Source organism: Aphelocoma coerulescens, chromosome 17, assembly GCF_041296385.1.
Source record: "Aphelocoma coerulescens isolate FSJ_1873_10779 chromosome 17, UR_Acoe_1.0, whole genome shotgun sequence".
NCBI lineage: Eukaryota > Metazoa > Chordata > Aves > Passeriformes > Corvidae > Aphelocoma > Aphelocoma coerulescens.
In genome coordinates, this window is record NC_091030.1 from 1,558,216 (window position 1) to 1,574,850 (window position 16,635).

General features: G+C 50.4%; 1 protein-coding gene across 1 annotated transcript in view; it reads left to right on the forward strand.

The window, feature by feature from the left end:
* Positions 1 to 242: 242 nt before the first annotated feature.
* The window catches only part of LOC138119578 (discoidin domain-containing receptor 2-like), a 52,051-nt gene continuing 35,658 nt past the window's right edge, over positions 243 to 16,635 (forward strand). Inside the window, exon 1 of the mRNA XM_069031604.1 lies at positions 243 to 293. The gene's annotated coding sequence lies outside the window, so the exon portion shown is untranslated. The remainder of the gene's footprint in view (positions 294 to 16,635) is intronic.

Sequence of the window (16,635 nt, forward strand, 5' to 3'; positions counted from 1 at the left end):
CTCTGACGCACCAGGGACACGCACGGGTGCACAGCCCTGGAGCTCAGGGACACGAAGGGCCTCCGATGCGCAGGGCAGACGGGTGCACAGCCCCGGCGCTCAGGGCGCACACGGGGGCCCGGCCCGGCCCCGCCGCGCTCCCGCCCCGCTGTCCCGTTGCCGTAGCGACGCCTCCCGGCGGCCCCGGCCCGGCGCGGCCGCTTTAAGAGCGCGGCGCCCGCGGCCGCCCCCGCCCGCCCGCCCGCCGGAAGGGGCCGCGAGCCCGCGCCGCCGCCGCGCCCGGCCTGCCTCAGGTAAGCGCCGGGGCTGCCCCGCCCGCCCGGCTCCCCGCCCGGCTCCCCGCGGGCCCGCCGGGACGGGACGGGACGGGGGTGGCGCGACCGCCGCGGTCCCGCCGCGGGTGGAGCGCAGGGCCGCCCCCGGGGCGCCGCTTGCTGACCCCCCCCCCCCCTCCGGGGCTCCCGGTGTCCCGAGGGTATCGCGGACCCGCACCCGAGGCTCGGTGGGTGCCGGGGCCGTGTCCCCGCTGGGCCGGGGAGGGGCCGGGCCGGGGTCCTCGGGGCGCCCTGGGCTGTGCCCGGCCGTGCCGGGCTCGGTCCCCGCGGAGCCCCCGAAGCTGTGGGAGCGCTGCCCGGGACCGCGCGGTGCTCGGGGCAGGGACGCGCCCGGGAGCCCCGCAGAGCGAGCGCCGGGGCTTTGTTCGGCCTCTCCGCCCCGCCGGGAGCGGCCCCGCGCCCGCCCGGGGGTTCCCGCCGGGGTTCGTGTCCCCCGGCCCCGCGGGTCCCCGTGCCCCGCTCCGGCCCTTCCCGCCGGGGTTTTTGGTTCCCGCAGCCGGACCCGCTCCCGGGCCGGTCCCGCTGCCCCACCAGCGGCTGCTGGGGCTGTGCGAGGTGGGAGAGAAGCGCCGGTGCGGAGCGGCCGAGTTTGGTCCGCTCAGGTCCCGGGATCTGGTTCTTCCTCGCAAGTTTGATAGTAGGGTACTCGTGCTGCCCCATGGCTCATTTGCCAGGGGTTTTCTTCCCCTTGTGAAGAAAAAAGCTTTCGATTTCTTTTTTTCCTTAAGCTGACCTTTGTGGGAAAACTTTGCTTTTAAGCTTTTTATTGTAGATTTTTTTTGGTTTATGCCATTGCTTGTTCGTTGGTGTGTTTCCCCATCCTTTTTTGTGTTGGATGCACTGTTCCTTTGGCTGCTCTGCCTTCTAAATGCTCTTTAATGGAGCGGTGGGATTGGGAATAGATAAAATATGAGAATCTGGGTCTGTTTTGTGTCAGTTTCTTTAATTGAAATGTTGTAAGCCAAAGGGGAAAGAAAAGAAAAAGTGATCAAGTGGAGCTCAGGGCACTTTGCTTTGTTGGAGGCAGAGAGGAAAAACTTATGAGGGAACGAATGAGATTTTGTTTCACTTCTCTTCTTTTGAGGCTGAAAGATAAACGAGCATTTTGAAATGCTTTGGTTTGAAATGCCGAGCTCTTCATTTTCTCTTCAGCTGACTCCATTAAAAAAAAAAAAATCTTTTAAAAAAATGTAGAAGAGCAGTTCTGCAGTTGTGGAGCCAGCAGCGGTGGTGTGTGTGGGCAGAGAGGCCTTGCTGCTCTTCCATCAGCCGTTCCTGCCTTGTCTCTGTGGACTATAAAATTAGAAAGGCTCCGATGTCCATTCAGTCTGATGTCTGGGTAATGTGGGCTGTGGAAATCAAGAGGAGCTCTCTGTGAATTAGCTGCTGTGCTGCTCGTGGCTTGCTCAGCCTGTGGGTTCTGGCCTCTGGTGTATAATTAGGAAAGTAATTGTATTTTAAGAACCCTTAAATCTATTATCCAGGTGTGTGCTTGTCCCCTGGGCAGGTGTCAGGTGGTGTGAGCTTTCTTTTGCCGTGAGCAAATGATCTCCATCCTTCTGATGCTCACAGGCTGCAGTCTGACATTTGCAGCATCTTAGAACCACTGAATAGTTTGAGTTGGAAAGGATCCTTAAAGCTCTTCTAGTCCAACCCTCCCACAGTGAGTGGGGATATCTTCAACTATCCCAGGTTGCTCCAAGCCCCATCCACCCTGGCCTTGGACAGTTCCAGGGGTGGAGCAGCCACAGCTTCTCTGGGCACCCTGTGCCAGGGCCTCCCCACCCTCATTTAAAAAACCCCCCTGCTTGCTCATATCTAATCTACATCTCCCCTCTTTCAGTTTAGAAGCTTTGCCCCTTGTCCCACTTAACCTAAAAACTTTAAAACTTCCAAGAGCGAGACCCTGAGGCTCCCTGTCCTTTTCCTTCGCTGGAAATGGCCCAGATCAGCTCCTCCTCCCCCTGAGCTGTCTCCTTGTCTTTCCTAGGAGTTTTTGTCTTTCCAACTCCAGTCAGTGTCTAGGAAGGCTTTTATTTGTCGCATCTTTTCTGAATTTGCTTTATGTGCACATTGAGCAGCCCGGCCATGGAGAGCACAGGTCTGTGGTGAGGGATGGAGAGCCAAGAACAACTCCAACTGGCTGTAATTGAAAACTGTCAGCTTTGCAGCAAAGGAGGATGTTCAAAGCATGTGGCTTGGGGTAGCTCCTCGGATAACGCTGAGTGGAGAATTGGATCTTCAGTTCTAAAGAAAGTCAGGATGTCCAAATCCTGGGGAGTTCTGTTGGCTAGAGCACGAAGGTGAGACGGCAGTAGGGCCATGCATGGCTTTCCTTCAGAGGTGCTGCTTGGTGCTGTCGTTCTGCACCATCTGCTGTGGCTGCTGTCGTTCTGGAGATGTCCTAAAGTGACTTAGAGCAGCTGAAATATCCCAGTCACGGTGTTTTGGAGTAGTCTGCTTGTTCCAGGTTTCTTGCCCTTCCCTTCAAGGTGGCTGTTCCCTGGGGGGTTTTGGGTGCACTGGAGGTCTGTGCCCTGGAGGGACCAGCAGAAGGTTTTTGGGTGGCAAGTCCAAGAGGAAATCAGTGTGCCCACCCAGGCTCTAGGTGCTTTGGGAAACTCTTGGCTGGGCTGAGGCAACATGGGACAGGTGGGGGCATGGAAGAAGCCTGGGCGTTCAGGAGGAGATTGGAATTTGGGAGAGAGGCAGTGCTAACAGGAAGCAAACACTCACTGCAGCACTAAACAGCACAGAGTAGCTGCTTCTGCCCAGTGTGGGTGAACTTCAGGCAGTTTCTCGATGAGCTGGTGGGCAAAATTCACTGTTTCATTCCCTGATGCGCTGCCATCCTCCTGGGCTGTTGTATCTGCTGGTGTTTGCCAGACATTGCCTAAACTGCTCTTAAACTGCAGCTGTTTTTGCAGGTTCCCAGTTACTGCACAGTTGTTCTTACTGTGTTTATTTTAGTGGTTATAAACTGATTTTTAAAAAGGACTTGGAACTTGAGCTGGAAAGTCTCCTTTTTCTTCTTCTTTCATGATTTGGTTGAGAAGCTGCATCAGAGGAGCCAGCAGCTGAGCCCTTCAATACTGCCCCCCTCCCTTTATAATTTGAATTTTCTGAGCTGTGGTTTTCCAGGAATTTGGGGGCAGTTGTCCTGTACCTTGATTTTAGCAGTGGACATCAGTTTGGGGGTGGGGTGAGGGGGGGGGTGTCTGCTCTCAATCTGGTAAAATTAAGAATTTGGCTGGGGAGTAAAAAGCTCGAAGGAGACTTTTTTTTTCCCCTCATAACATTTTGTTTAGCCTGAATGTTTGCAGTCAGAGCTATGTGTTTCTTAAAGACACAGAAAGCATAAAGCTTTTTTAAGGCAGTTATTTCAACCAATGTTATCTGGAGCTAGAAGGTGCCACCACTGACCAAAAAAGTTGCAATATGACTGTGATCCTGCATTGTCCAGGGCAAAGTCCCTCACCCTGATTTGCACCTTGGCTTCAACAGCTACGGTCTGAAGAGTTCGTAGTCCTTAAATAAAGTAACTTTTGTAAAAAAATTACTTATATAAAGTAGCTTTTGTAAGGGAGAGCCCGGTGTGATTAACTTCTTTCTGCCTCTGCTCTCAGGATAATAAATGTGTGTCGCCTGATCTTTGCTGCCTTCTGTTCGTTTCAGAACAGTTACTTCTGCAAGTTGAACTGAAAATAGGTGCTGGAAGTGGTGAATAATCACTTCACTGGGAATAATCCACAGCGGGGAAGAGCCAAGGGCTCAGTCCTCCAGATCTCCTTTGTTAGAGACAGGCTGGCTTTTTTCCCCCCCCCTCCCTCCTGTGTTCTGTGCTGAACATTAAACAGTGATTTCTATGCAAGAATTTTAAGGAAAGTCTTTCAAAGCACTTGAATGACCAACGAGGGGCAGCTGGGAAAGGGTTGCCTGGGAGATGCTGCTGGGAGCAGCTGAGGCAGGGTGTGACAGCATGGGAGGAAGTGAAGGAGGCAGGATGCTGCTCTGATCTTCCCTCCCTCCCTGCTGAGTGCAAGAGTGGTGGTCCTGCTTCTGGGAGCTCAGGGGATGCAAATGTGACCGAGTGTGTGAGCACAGGACTCAACACTGCTCCTTTTGCTCACCACAGAGCCTTGGGCAGCCGAACTGGGAGTGCAACCTGGGAATCAAATGCTGCCCTTCGTTCTGCGCTCTGCAGTGCTGCTTCCCCACTGTGGGAAACCCCACAGGGCTTTCACTGGGGACTAAAAGGTGTTGCCTTCAGGGGATGCTGTAGCACAGGGAGGAGCGTAGGGCTCCTGGATGCTCCTGCAGCATCACCAGAAGCTCAGGTAAAATTCTGTTAGGTCACTTTGAGCAATCTCAGGACAACTGGCACTCCAGGGAGTTTATTTGCTTGTTCCCTTACTCCTCCTCAAAGTTCCTACTGTACTGGTTATTCCTGTCTTCTGGTGCATGTCTGGGGTCCATGTGAGAATTGTGAGGAAATGCTGAAATGCACATCCAGAAATTAAGAGAATATTCTGTTTTACACATTGAGATGATCACTGTTGCATGCTTAAAGAATTGCTTTTCTGGATGCTGCTCAGCTTGCAGCTCTGAGTTTGTCCTTGCACTCTTTCAGTGCCTGCTTGAGATGAATTTTGCTTGAAAATGTGAGTGTTCTCAGGCTGTGGAGAATGCAAATAGGATGCTGCAGTTAGGTGTTGGCAAAGTGTCCTGTCTGGAGTTGTGTGGGAGGAGAAATGGTTTCTTGGTTGTGTGACCCCAATGGGGAGAAGAGCAGCTGGGGTTTAACAAAGTGGTTAAAATTATATAGGCCCCCAAATCCTCCAGAGACATCTCTCCTTTCCTAGAAGCTTCCTTTAACAAGCTGATTTCTCAGGCTGATTGCTTGCAGATGAGATCATGCAGTGTGTTTTGCAGGGAAAGAATCTGAACTTCGACTGGTGAGCCAGAAAGTTTTAACACGCAAGTCACATGCCCGGTGTCCTCATGGCACACACAAAACCCCAAAGGCTGCGACAAGGCCGAGCTCAGGGTGGCTTTGTGCTCCAACAGGAGCTTTCTGAGCACACAGAATAGCCAGGGATGCTCTCAAGTGCTGGGTCCTGTTGCTTGGACAGCAACGGGAGACGATGGCAAGGAAGTATTTCATCTTTCCTGAGCTCTGTTTCTCTCTTTAGTGTGTGTGGGGTTGGGATAAGCCCAAGCAAGGGAAGGCTCTCATCTGCCTTAATTCCGCAGACGTTTTTCTGCTGGCTTCAGCAAAGGAATTTATGTAGAATTGATGGTGTTTTTTTCTGTTAATGCATGAGAACATTCTGAACAGGGAAGGCTTGATGGTAATGTTCTGCTGCACAGGATCCCAGCAAACTCTGGTCTCGCTCTCAAAAGGGATGCTGGTTTCCATTTCTCTTGATGGCAGCTGGGTTACTCTTCCAAAATAATCACAGCCATTGTTTGAGAGTGTTGAAAATTAAGCAAAGCTGTCCTGAGGTGATGTTGGGTGGTGCTCCCAGCACAGGGAACTTTTGTTGCCCGTAGCTTTAAAGTACAACCTGTTCTCACAGGCAAGGTAGGAAGGCACCTTTCTGGTGCCAGAGCCTCTTTGTGCCTAAAATCTCTTCTTGCCAATCAAGAAGGCATTAATTATGCAAACATGCATTGGGGGTGGGTGGAGTTTTTATTGGCTGTGGAAATAGGAGCCAAAGAGCCAGTTGATCCCAATCTCTCTTTAAAAAAAATTAACAATGGAGTCAGACTGGGAGGGGAAAGTTTCAAATCCCAAACTTTAAATCTATCAACGTTTTATGCAACTTGAAGACAGGAATGCATAAGGCAAGATGTGTTAAAACCTCCTACTACTCCACAGCCATGTTGTGCCTGTAGTCTCCTTCTCTGGGTCACTCCTGTGAGCTGTCTTTTTGAAACAAATAATTGAAAGTAAAATTTACAGATCAGCACAGGCTTTTTTTCCTGTCACCTAAGCATGTTTGTTCCGTGGGAGATTATCAGAAACTTCTTCCAACGTTTAATTTCACACAGGTGTGAGGAATGAGACAACTCTTTGTAGAAATTAAAACAATTTATTAAAACAGAAAAAAATTGAAAAATTGCAAAAAAAAACCTAACAAAATATAAAAATTTGGGATCCAGATGGCTCGAGAGATATGCCCCAGGAGCGCAGGGATTCAGGAACTTTAGGCTTAAGACAGCTCTGAACCTCAGGTAGAGAAAAAAAATAAACTTGCAGTTTAGGCTGGTCAAAAAGAAATCTATTTCTAAAAAGCCCCTAGAAAGGGGTAGGCTTCTCCAGCACTGCCTTAGCAAGCTGGAGAGGAAGGGAAAATGAGACCACGTGTCTTTCTTTTTCTCCCTGTTATAGCTTTTGCTCCGCCCACAGTCCGCCCACAGCCCACCCACAGTCCACCCCCCTGGTTCAAGGCGGTTGGTGTTTTCCCCTTGACAGACCACCTCTGTCCACCAATGGCTCCTCCTGGTCAGAGGGGTGATATTAGTTGAGATAAGGGTCATGTGCTTATGGGGGGCTGGGCTGTTTGTTGCAACTGGGGTTTTTTAAAATCTGCCTTGAAACCAAGATACAAGTAAAACATAAAAATACATCCAACACATCTTAAAACACTTGTAAAGGTATACAGTAAACACAGGAAGATCATAAAAACTTGATTAGTGTACCTGGACTGATGGATTGCTTTAACATTCAATTTAAAAATATTAAGCTCAAATTAATTAAAGCACTTAATATGCAAAGACCAAGCACAAATAGGGATTTCATGTATGACACAGGTATTTTACGCAGGTGGAAAGGTAAGCATGTGAAAGTGGAAAACTCCTGTATGCAGGTTATCAAACTTCATTTGGCTTCCTTGAGAGTGTGTACTAATGGAAGTACTACATACGTGAAATACCTGCTTTTTATGTCGTATTATTGGATATAAATATTATTTAGATACATATAATATTATTTAGATACGTATAATATTATTTATATTGTTATGTTACATAAAATAAGTGTGAACACAAGTTGCTTTGGTTCCATGCCCTTACTGGCTCATAATCCCTTCTTCTGATGGAAAGGACTGGTAGAACACTTGTTGCTCTGATGGATGGCAGTGAGGTTGTGTATGTTTTGTAGCAGCTCAGCCATTTCACTCTTCACTCTGCTCCTGGATGGGATCCTGCTGGGTCTGCCCACCTGGAGCCTGGCTGATGGTCAGCCCAGACCTGGCAGGGTACACGTGGGAGATGATGGTCTGTACTCTGCCTAAACCTTGTTTTGTCCATGAAGCTTTAAGTGTGGAGCTGTCAGAACCCCAGCCCACTCAGAGCTAATGCTTGCAGAATGCATGACCAAGGAATTAAACTGGGTGGAGTCATTCCAAAATTTGGATTTGGGGCCTGTCTGCTCCTAATGCAGCAGCTTTGGGTGTTTGCTTGGAAGTGCTCCCAGCATGGATGATGGTCTCTTGACCTGATCTGACTTTTCTTTCTTGATGCTTGGGTGCTGTGCCCAAATCTGTCTGCAGAGCTCTGCAGTGCAGAACTCCGGTGCGTAAAAACGTGAAACAAGTCAGCTCCTGTCAGAGGATGGCACGGAGATGATCAGCTCCTGTGTGCCCTGGGGGAGGGAGGAGGGACAGACAAACAGCCTAAACAGTTGTGTTTCTTCCCCAGGACTGTCCTGTGTCCTGAGGCTGCCAGCTGCAGTTTGGAGGCCAGAGGAGTAGGGCGGGGTATTTTCTTCCAACCAGACAAATTTGTGCTGTGAAAATGAGGCGTTAGTTCAGTTTCTCTGGGAATAGCATTTAAGGTGTTAAAACGTCCCACCCATCAATAAGGAAGAGCTGCTCAAGAACAAGCAAATACAGAGATGGAGCCTGCAGAGCACTCTGCCTTTGCAGCTCTTCTTTTTCCTTGAAGAATGAGTCTGGGCATGTTTTCGTTGCGTTTATCATTTGGTTGTGGTGTCAGTCATTTTTTGTTGCCCTCTCATGGAGAGCTAAACTAGCCAAGTGTCAGGTTTTGTTGTCCATCTCGATTACTGTTATGTTATTTCACTTGTGCTTGTTTGTTTCTGCCTGTCAAAAGGTAAAAAAAGAAAAAAAAGTTAAATACAATAGCAGAAATAGCTGGAGTATCAGTAATCTCCAATAGGAAGATGTCAGCCTATAGTGAGTGCTTTTCACAGAGCTCAGCCTGTTTCTGCTGCTCCTGACAAGCTGTCATATCTTCATGCTGGGTAATGTGATCTTCCAGGAATGTTTATCTTTCATTTCTGCATTTGAGGTGGAGCTGAGCTGGGGGTGCTGGGAATGTGCCTCCAGTGCCCTGTTGTTGTTTGGGATGACGCGCTGCCCTTGTGCTGCTGAAGGGAACGAACCAGACCAGCAGAGCTGCCATGCAGAGCTCCCTCACTTTTCTCTGGATGAGGGTCCCAACGCTGTGAATTCATCCTGTGGACTTTTGCTTTTTAAGTGCACGTGTTTTGTGTTTCTCTGGGTTGTGATGGATATTATCCTAATAACTTCCCGAAGTGTCCTTCCTCTTTCCATCAGTTTGATGCCCTCTGCCTGCATACTTGGCTAGCACCAATCTTATATTTTCTTTTATGTTTTGGGGCAACCTGGTCAGGGTTTACTCATAAAATGAGGTTTGCTGGCCAGTGTCATCAGTGGATACCATGGGTCAGTCCTGGCAACACCATGGGTGGACATCTGGAGGGAACAGCAGCAATGGCAGTTTCTCTGGTGACCAACAACTCCCTTTCATCTCGGTGCCAGCAGCTGCTTCCCCATCACCCTCCAGACAGCACCTCATGTAGCCTCTCTGCCTTCTTCCCAAGGGCTGAACCCACCAGTGGTTAGTGTGGTTCAGTCTCTGCTACAGCATTTTTTGGCCTTCTCCCAGCACTGGAAGGACACCAAATAGCAGCAGTAGTGCTGAGACCTCCCTAGAGTAAAGACTTATAATGGGAAATGAATTTTCTAGTTCCTTCTAATGTCTTGAGAGCTATTGCCTGTCTGGTTTTTAACCTGTGTTCTTGGATTATTGCAGGCTATTGTATTTGAATGCATAGCTGAAATTAAATTGCCAAAAAGCAATCTCTTCTGGTGGGTGTTAATTTGTGCAAGGACAGTGTGACGCAGTGTGCTGACCCTGATTGAGACCCGTGCAATGCATCAAGGCTCAGATCCTGGCACTCCAGTACTCCTGCCAGTACAGAATTAGCCCTCATTGTGTCAGTGCTGACATCTCTGCTAACCAAGCTTTTAATATTATCTAGGAGGCTCTCTCCAGAGAAACCTGATGCAAGTCTTCCTTGTTGGCAGTAATTACTCTGCCTCTTCTCGTTTGCTGCCACAGAATCATGGAAGCACTGGTTGAAAGGATATCTGGAGGTCTCTGGCCTGACCTCCTGCTTGAAGTGGGACTGTCTCCAGCATGTGAGTGATCACTTCAGCCATGGCTTTGTCTGGCCAAGTCTTGAACACACCAGGGATGGAGCAGGGTCTCACACCAGATCAGCTTTTGTTTGCTTTTGCTTGGGAGTTATACCTAGTGAACCACCTTGGAGAGTGGGTTATGCATTTAGGTTGGAATGACCTCATCCTGCAGGTTTGAAAACATTTGAGTGAGCTGTTGGGAAATGTCCCAGTAGGGTTAATATAATGTGTAATGGATCCAAATCCTTCTGTCTTTTCCGTGCTAACACGGGAAACATGAGCAGACCCTCGTGCTGTTTCTGCAGGAAAAGGCAGGGATCCTGTTAGGTGGTTTTTTCGTGTTTGCATGGGGAATTGCAGGTGAAACAGTGCCTGTAGGACATGTCCTGTTGCTGCAATGAGCTCATGGGGGTTTACCCATGGGGGTTAGCCGTGGTGTTTGTCAGGAGGCACAGGATGAGCACCCCTGAGCATCCTTTGCCCCAAGGTTGAGTGTGGGACTGATGCTGCCCAGACTGAGGCCACACATGCACAAGGCACACAGTTGCCTTTTATCCATCCTCCTCAGCCCCTCACCATGGGTTTTCCCCAGAGACTGCTGCGTGTATTTCAGAAGAACTCCCAGGCCATGAGATGAGTGTGTGCAAATCTGAGTTGCCCATCACGGTCCTGCGTGTTGAAGGGAGCAGAACAGCTCTCTACATCTGAGGAGTAAACTTGCCTTCTGACATGCCACGAGCTTCTGGACACAGTGGGTGTCCAGGGATGGCACGTAGTCAGGCCAGACCAGAGGCCTGCTGCTGTGTCTGGGCTGGATTTCTTCAGACAGAACTGTGGATTGCAACACCCTCATGCTTGCTCCAGCCAGGAAGCCTTGCTTGGAAGGGAAATGGCTGAGATGGAAAGAGCTGCTGAGGTGGAAGCTTCCCTAGCCAAGGCCTCTTTGCTAGACTCGACTCTGGATCCCTGGACTGTGCATCCCCTAGTGCAACAGGGAGATTCAGGAATTATGTGAATGCTTCACGGACACTGAAAAGGAGAGCTCCTGTGGTCCGGTCCTGATCTTGGCACTGCCATCTGCTCTGGAGATTCATGTTGTGTTCCTGTTAGAGTGCAAACCAGTCCATGTGTAGAATGAATCTGATGCTGTGTCCTTGGGTGGATTACAAATTCTGCATCCTGCATATCTGAACTGCTCCTGCCTTTTGTTTCCATGCCAGAAAGGGCAGCCAAAAGGGATGGGAGCATGGGCTTCTGCGTGCTCTGGTTATTTGAAGATGGAGGGTCCTTGCTGAGGAATCACAGAAATGTGGGGATCAGTGTTGTCAGCTGGTCTCCACGTGCTCGCTCTGGTCCAAAGTGCAGAGGTCAGGTTTGGGGTTGTATGGCCAGAGGGTCCTGGAGCAGCAGCTGTAAAGGGCTTCAGGGGTGTCAGCTGCAGGCTGACATTGGCTGACAGCTCTTTTGTTACCACCAGTTTTTCCATGCACCGCTTACTTTTGCAGAGGTCTGTCTTTGTGTGCTGCAGGGGGAGGAGCTGCAGTGGCGTTGCTGCCACAAGCTGAGCTCTGCCATTCCATGGTTCAGTTGGGCTGGTGTCCCTTGCTGGGAAAAATCACATGGCTGGTGCTGAATCCCTTTTCCCTCATGCTCTTCCTCCTTGATGAAGGTTATAGCCACTGCTTATGGTTTGCTTTGGTTTTCTGCTGTTGTTTTCCATGTGTCTGCAATAAAATCTCTGGTGAAGGATGCTGATTAGCTTTTCTCTGAGCTGGATGTTGAATCACTACTCAGATATTGGTCTCCTCAGATCCTTACAGTTTGTAGATGTGATATGCCAACATAGATTTATCTGGGAAACGTCTGGGAGAGAGGAACAGATATAGGGAGGTATCACTGTGGGAGGGACAGCAGGACTTGTCCCCAGCAGCCCCAGGACCCGAGTAGCTCTGCTTGTCAGAACTCCTTACAACATCTCCTTGCTCCAAACTCCTGACAGGGCTGATGGGCAGAAGGAGCTGCCTGCTGCCGTGGTGGGGGAGGAACACGTGAAGGAGAATGCTAGATGCTGCCTAGTGCTTCAAGAAGAAAGGCTGGCTTTGAAAGAGGCCTTGTACATGCTGAATGTACCATCTGCTTCCAGGGATTAGGGGTCAAAACCCCAGAGCAGAGGTTTTCTGGTTTGTGGGAGCTGAGCCCTTCCTTGACGTGGCAGTGATCCTCCTCTGCAGCAGGGCACCAGAGGATGCTTGGCTCAACATGCAGACGAGAGAAAGGCTGGAGATGTCTGCTTGGGCTGGTCCTGGTGTCCAGGGACAGGGAGGGAAGTCTGTTTGCAGATAATGGTTTTCTCTGCCCCTTCCTCGCTGTTACATCAGCAAAGATGGCCAGGGAGAGTGTTTACAAGTGTGTCCTTGCTGAGCACTGCTCTGTGCCAGCAGCTCAGTCCTCGTGGATGACGTGTTCTCTGGGCCTTTGTCGTTGCAGCAACAAAAGCTGAGCTGAGCTCACTGCCCTGGGTCTGACCTGGGGTTACAGCTCTTCACCCTCATCACCACTTTTGAGGCAGCCCATGATGGGGACCCTGCTGCTTAAACACAGGGCAAATGGGAGGCTGCTCCTGTTTGGATCTTTCCTGGTAACGTTAAAGCTCTGAGAGGGATTTCTGGAGCTGGGGAAGAGTCATTGTTCTTCCATTTCCACCTCCCCAGCCGTTCTGATTCCTGGGAGGGGGAGCTGTGGTGGCACAGGGGTGCTGAGGACTCTGCTCCCATGTCCCAGCAGGACAGGGCTTTGCTGAGCAGCTGCTTGCGTGCCCAGAAACAAGGAGCTTGGTGCAGCTGCAGAATTGTATCAGCTGGGGACATGAGGATGTATCTGTCCCATGGCTGACCACAGGCTGTGCTGGTGATTTGGGAAGTGACTGAGAGGCAAAGGAGAAGTTCTGCTCTGATACTTGCCCTCTTGAGGACTCTGATCACTTCCCTTCAGAGCAGGAAAAGCTTCCTTGGCACTTGAGTGGGGGGAGTGTGGTGGAAGGTAAGTGCTCCCCTTGTTTTACACCTCTTGGGAAGGGTGTGTCCCACATCAGGTGTCTGTAATGTCACCACGTGCACCGTCTTGTAATCTCTGAGCCTTCTATTGCCCTGCAGAACAGCTCTAGTCAGCTCCTGGTACGTGGAGATGGCTTGTCAGTATTTCTTGGAAGATGTCACATCTCAAACTTGCCCTCCTCATCATGCCGAGCTCTGCCCCACTTCCCTCTTTTCCCAGGTCTATGGCTGGAAGTGGATTTCTTTGCAGTGATTCCAGCAGAGCTGGGCTGAGCAGATGTTTCATGGGGTAGTGGGAGTGAACATGCTCACACTGGGTAAAGACAGGACAGGGCTGCAGGGTGTAAACAGAGCACTTTTACAGCAGCCTTCTGTGTTCCATCAAAAGTTCCTGGAAAGGTAAAGGCAGGAGCTGGCTTTCACCACCTCTCATGGAAAGAATAAAAAGCTTTAACATTGTGCAGGTCCAGCCTCCTTAGTGGGGCTGTCCTGTGTTCCTCAACTGTGTCTGTGTTTAGCCCAAGGCCACTCAGGGATGTGCTGGTCCTGTGTGACATGAGATGTTGGTGCCCACAGGATCACCAGCTCCTGCTGGAGCCTTCCTGGGAAAAGGCAGGTGGAGGTTCTGCCATAGCATAGGAGGCAAGGAGTGTAAGGCCCATGGAGCAGAGCCCCTGGGGAGGGACAGGAGGGTTTGTGGACCTGTTGTGCTGCTGCTGCAGGAGACACCAGCCAGAAGGAGCTCTTGGGTGCTGTTTCATGATGTTCCTTATTACTTGGATGTGTGTTCCCGTCTCACTGTTGGTAACTGGGGCAGTTCTCTGGTCACAGGTCTGGTGCAGGTCCCTTGACACTTCCACAGTGGGATTTTGTCCCTTTCCCTCTGCAGGAGCCTTGTGCTGGGTACAGAGGAGGGACCCCCTCAGGTGTTCAAGGCCGTCAGACTGTCTCAAGCTGTTTGTGTAGTTGCCTTCACATCAGTGTCAACACAATCACAGGTGTTCACTCATTTGTTTCTCCCAGTGCCACCTGACTGTGGGTGGCTTGGGGTCAGCAAATGACAACTTCCCGATCCCAATGTGATCAGCTCACCAGTTCATCACCCATAAATTCCTAATTCCTGCCTTCCTCCTCAGCATAATGGGTTCTTTTTAAGCACTGGGAGAAAAAAAAAATTGGAAACCCTTTCAAGTCATTACTCTGTGCTTTGTGAGTTCACCTCTTATCTCTTGGAGTGCATTTGGAATACTTCTGGGATTCACATTATATAGATGCCTTAAACCCAACGAATTTGGTTTGCATTGGGATAAACAAGCTTTTGTGCCTAAATTTGTATGTGGAATTTAGTATGTGCTAATGGGTGTTCATCTGTTAATTGGATGGATCTTTTCCAAGGCCAAACAGAATCTGTTGGAGAAACTCTCATGATGCCAGCTCTGGCCTGAGCTGGGTCCTGCTCCTTTCTGCTCCCTCGCCTTTTAGGAACCTGCCTGTGCTGTGCAAAGCTGTCCTGTGCACAACCAAAACAGGGTCTGTTGATGTTATTCCTGGTCCTTTGAGAAGATGACTTAGTGGTCACATGTGCTGCTATGAGGTCATTAGGAAGTCTCTCAAATACCCAATTTGAGAAGCAGTGATGCTATTGCAGAAGTATGCTTGCTCTGCGATGTGAGATGCAAAACTCTCCAAAGAACTTGAGTTTGCAATAGCTCTGAGTGGGATCTGTTATTGTGCATATTTGGGCTCATTCCAGTAAAAGAAAAAAAAAAAGACTGTTTTCTGCTTTGCTTTATCCCTCGATTGATTAGTGGATGTGTACTGTGGGATCAAGTTACATCTCAGAGGGCATCCAGCAGAGAGCCTTTTTCTGTGCTGAACTGCTCAAGGGAGTCTGACTGCAAGGTCAGCAGTTTTCCAGCAGTGTTTTGTGCCTCCACAGCAATGTCCTTCCCCAGGGAAAGGAGCTCCTCAGATCTGTTTGTGAGTTGAGCCATTGCTCTTCCCAACACCACAGGGAAATCAGGAGTGTTTTCTAGACCCTTGATGTTGTTTCTGTGATATGCATCTGCTTTGATGCTTTTATTGATGCCACTCCTGGACTCCCTGTTCCTGGATGTCCAGTGTTTCCTGCTGCCACAAACTGCTCTGTGTCTTGCAAAGGGAATTGTTTTGGTCCCAGTTTTTTACCCCAGGGGCCTGTATCCAGCTTGGTTCCCATGTTCCATTATGTTCTCAGGGCAGGCATCCTTGTTTTGGGAGGGCATTATCAGAATGAGCAACACCCTTTTGGATCAGGCAGAAAGGGATCTGCTGTCTTCCCACATCCACCCTACTGCTGGTTGTGTCCCAAACCATTTACGAGCCTCAGGGACTGTCCCATCCCTCTGTGCTGATTAACTCACTGATGCATGGAAAAATTACCACGGGGGCAAAAAAGAAAACAGTTTTCTGTTCTCAGAACAGAGGTGGATTGTGTGGCTGGGATGGGGTAGGGAGGCAGGGAGCAGAATGGAAGCAAGGTGTCATCAGAGTGCGTGTCTGACCACATCTTGCAGCTCACAGCTGTATTTTTCAGCTGGGACTTAATGTGGGCACAGTGTGCTTCATGTCTGCTTCCCTTTTTCCTATGGGATACCCAAAACACCTGCTGCTTCTCTTGAGGCTTTGCTGTGATTCCTGCTGGAAGCTGCTGTAGCTTGTGGGATTCTGCAGGACGGGCTGAATGGCTGCTGCCCCCTCTCTTCAGCCTTCTGCTGTGGGGTCCCCTGAGTCCTGTACAATGCTGGCTCCACTTCCCACCCTGGCTCTGCTGTCCCAGCCCTGCACTGCTGGCCTTGGGACGAGTCTTAGCCCTGCCAGGTGTGTGAGTGAGACATTGCAGCCCTTCCCTTGCTGAGCAGCTCCCTTGCAGGAGGCAGGCTGGCACCTGCATTTCCCAGCAGGCAGGGTCAGCACATTCCTTCTGCTCTCTCCCTGTGCTGCTGTGGTTCGTGCTGGGGTTGAATCCCAGCTCTCAGATGTTCCTCTCAAACCCCAGTGCCCTTGTCACCCAGGTGAGCGTGGCCCCATCCTGCTGTGCCCTCCAGGGCTCTCCAGTGGCCGGGGCAGCAGAGCCCACGTGGGCAGGGATGGCAGCGGGTGCTGGGGGTGGAAGGGCTTTGCAGGGCTGTGCAGCCCAAGAGCGGTTTCGTAGCTCCTGTGGTGGGTTTGGGTGGTCTCACAGAGTGTCACAACCTGCTGGCCCTGTGCCCAGCTCAGTGTGTCTTGCTGCAGCCCTGCTTGTCCAGTCATGGAGCCACCTGCCCAGGATGTTCCCACTGTCACCCTTGGTAGTTATCTCCCCTGAAGTGCCACAGCCTGGTTTGAGTTCTGCATTTCCCCTCAATTTCTGTATTTTTAGAGGAAAGGTACTGAGTGTGATGTGCTGTTCTCAGACAGCTGCATTGGTGACCTCCACTCCTGTGGGGCCCTGAGCTGAGGAAAGCAATGGGGTGAGCTGTTGTGATGAGCATGCAGAGAGCCCTGGTGTCACAGCTGGGCTCTCCCTCTTCCAGGAAAGACTTTGGAAGCACAAGTCCAAATGTCTGAGAAGTGCTCGGGGTTATAATAATTATGTTGGCTGGGCTTGCTAATAAATGACTAGTTCTGTCTCTGCTTTTTACCTTTCCCCATGGATGGCACAGGCTGGAGAAGATGAAGGTGAGGAGAGGTGATGTTCCTGCCGGGATTCTCCCGGCGAGCGCAGGCAGCTGCGTTACACCAGGAGGTGCAGGC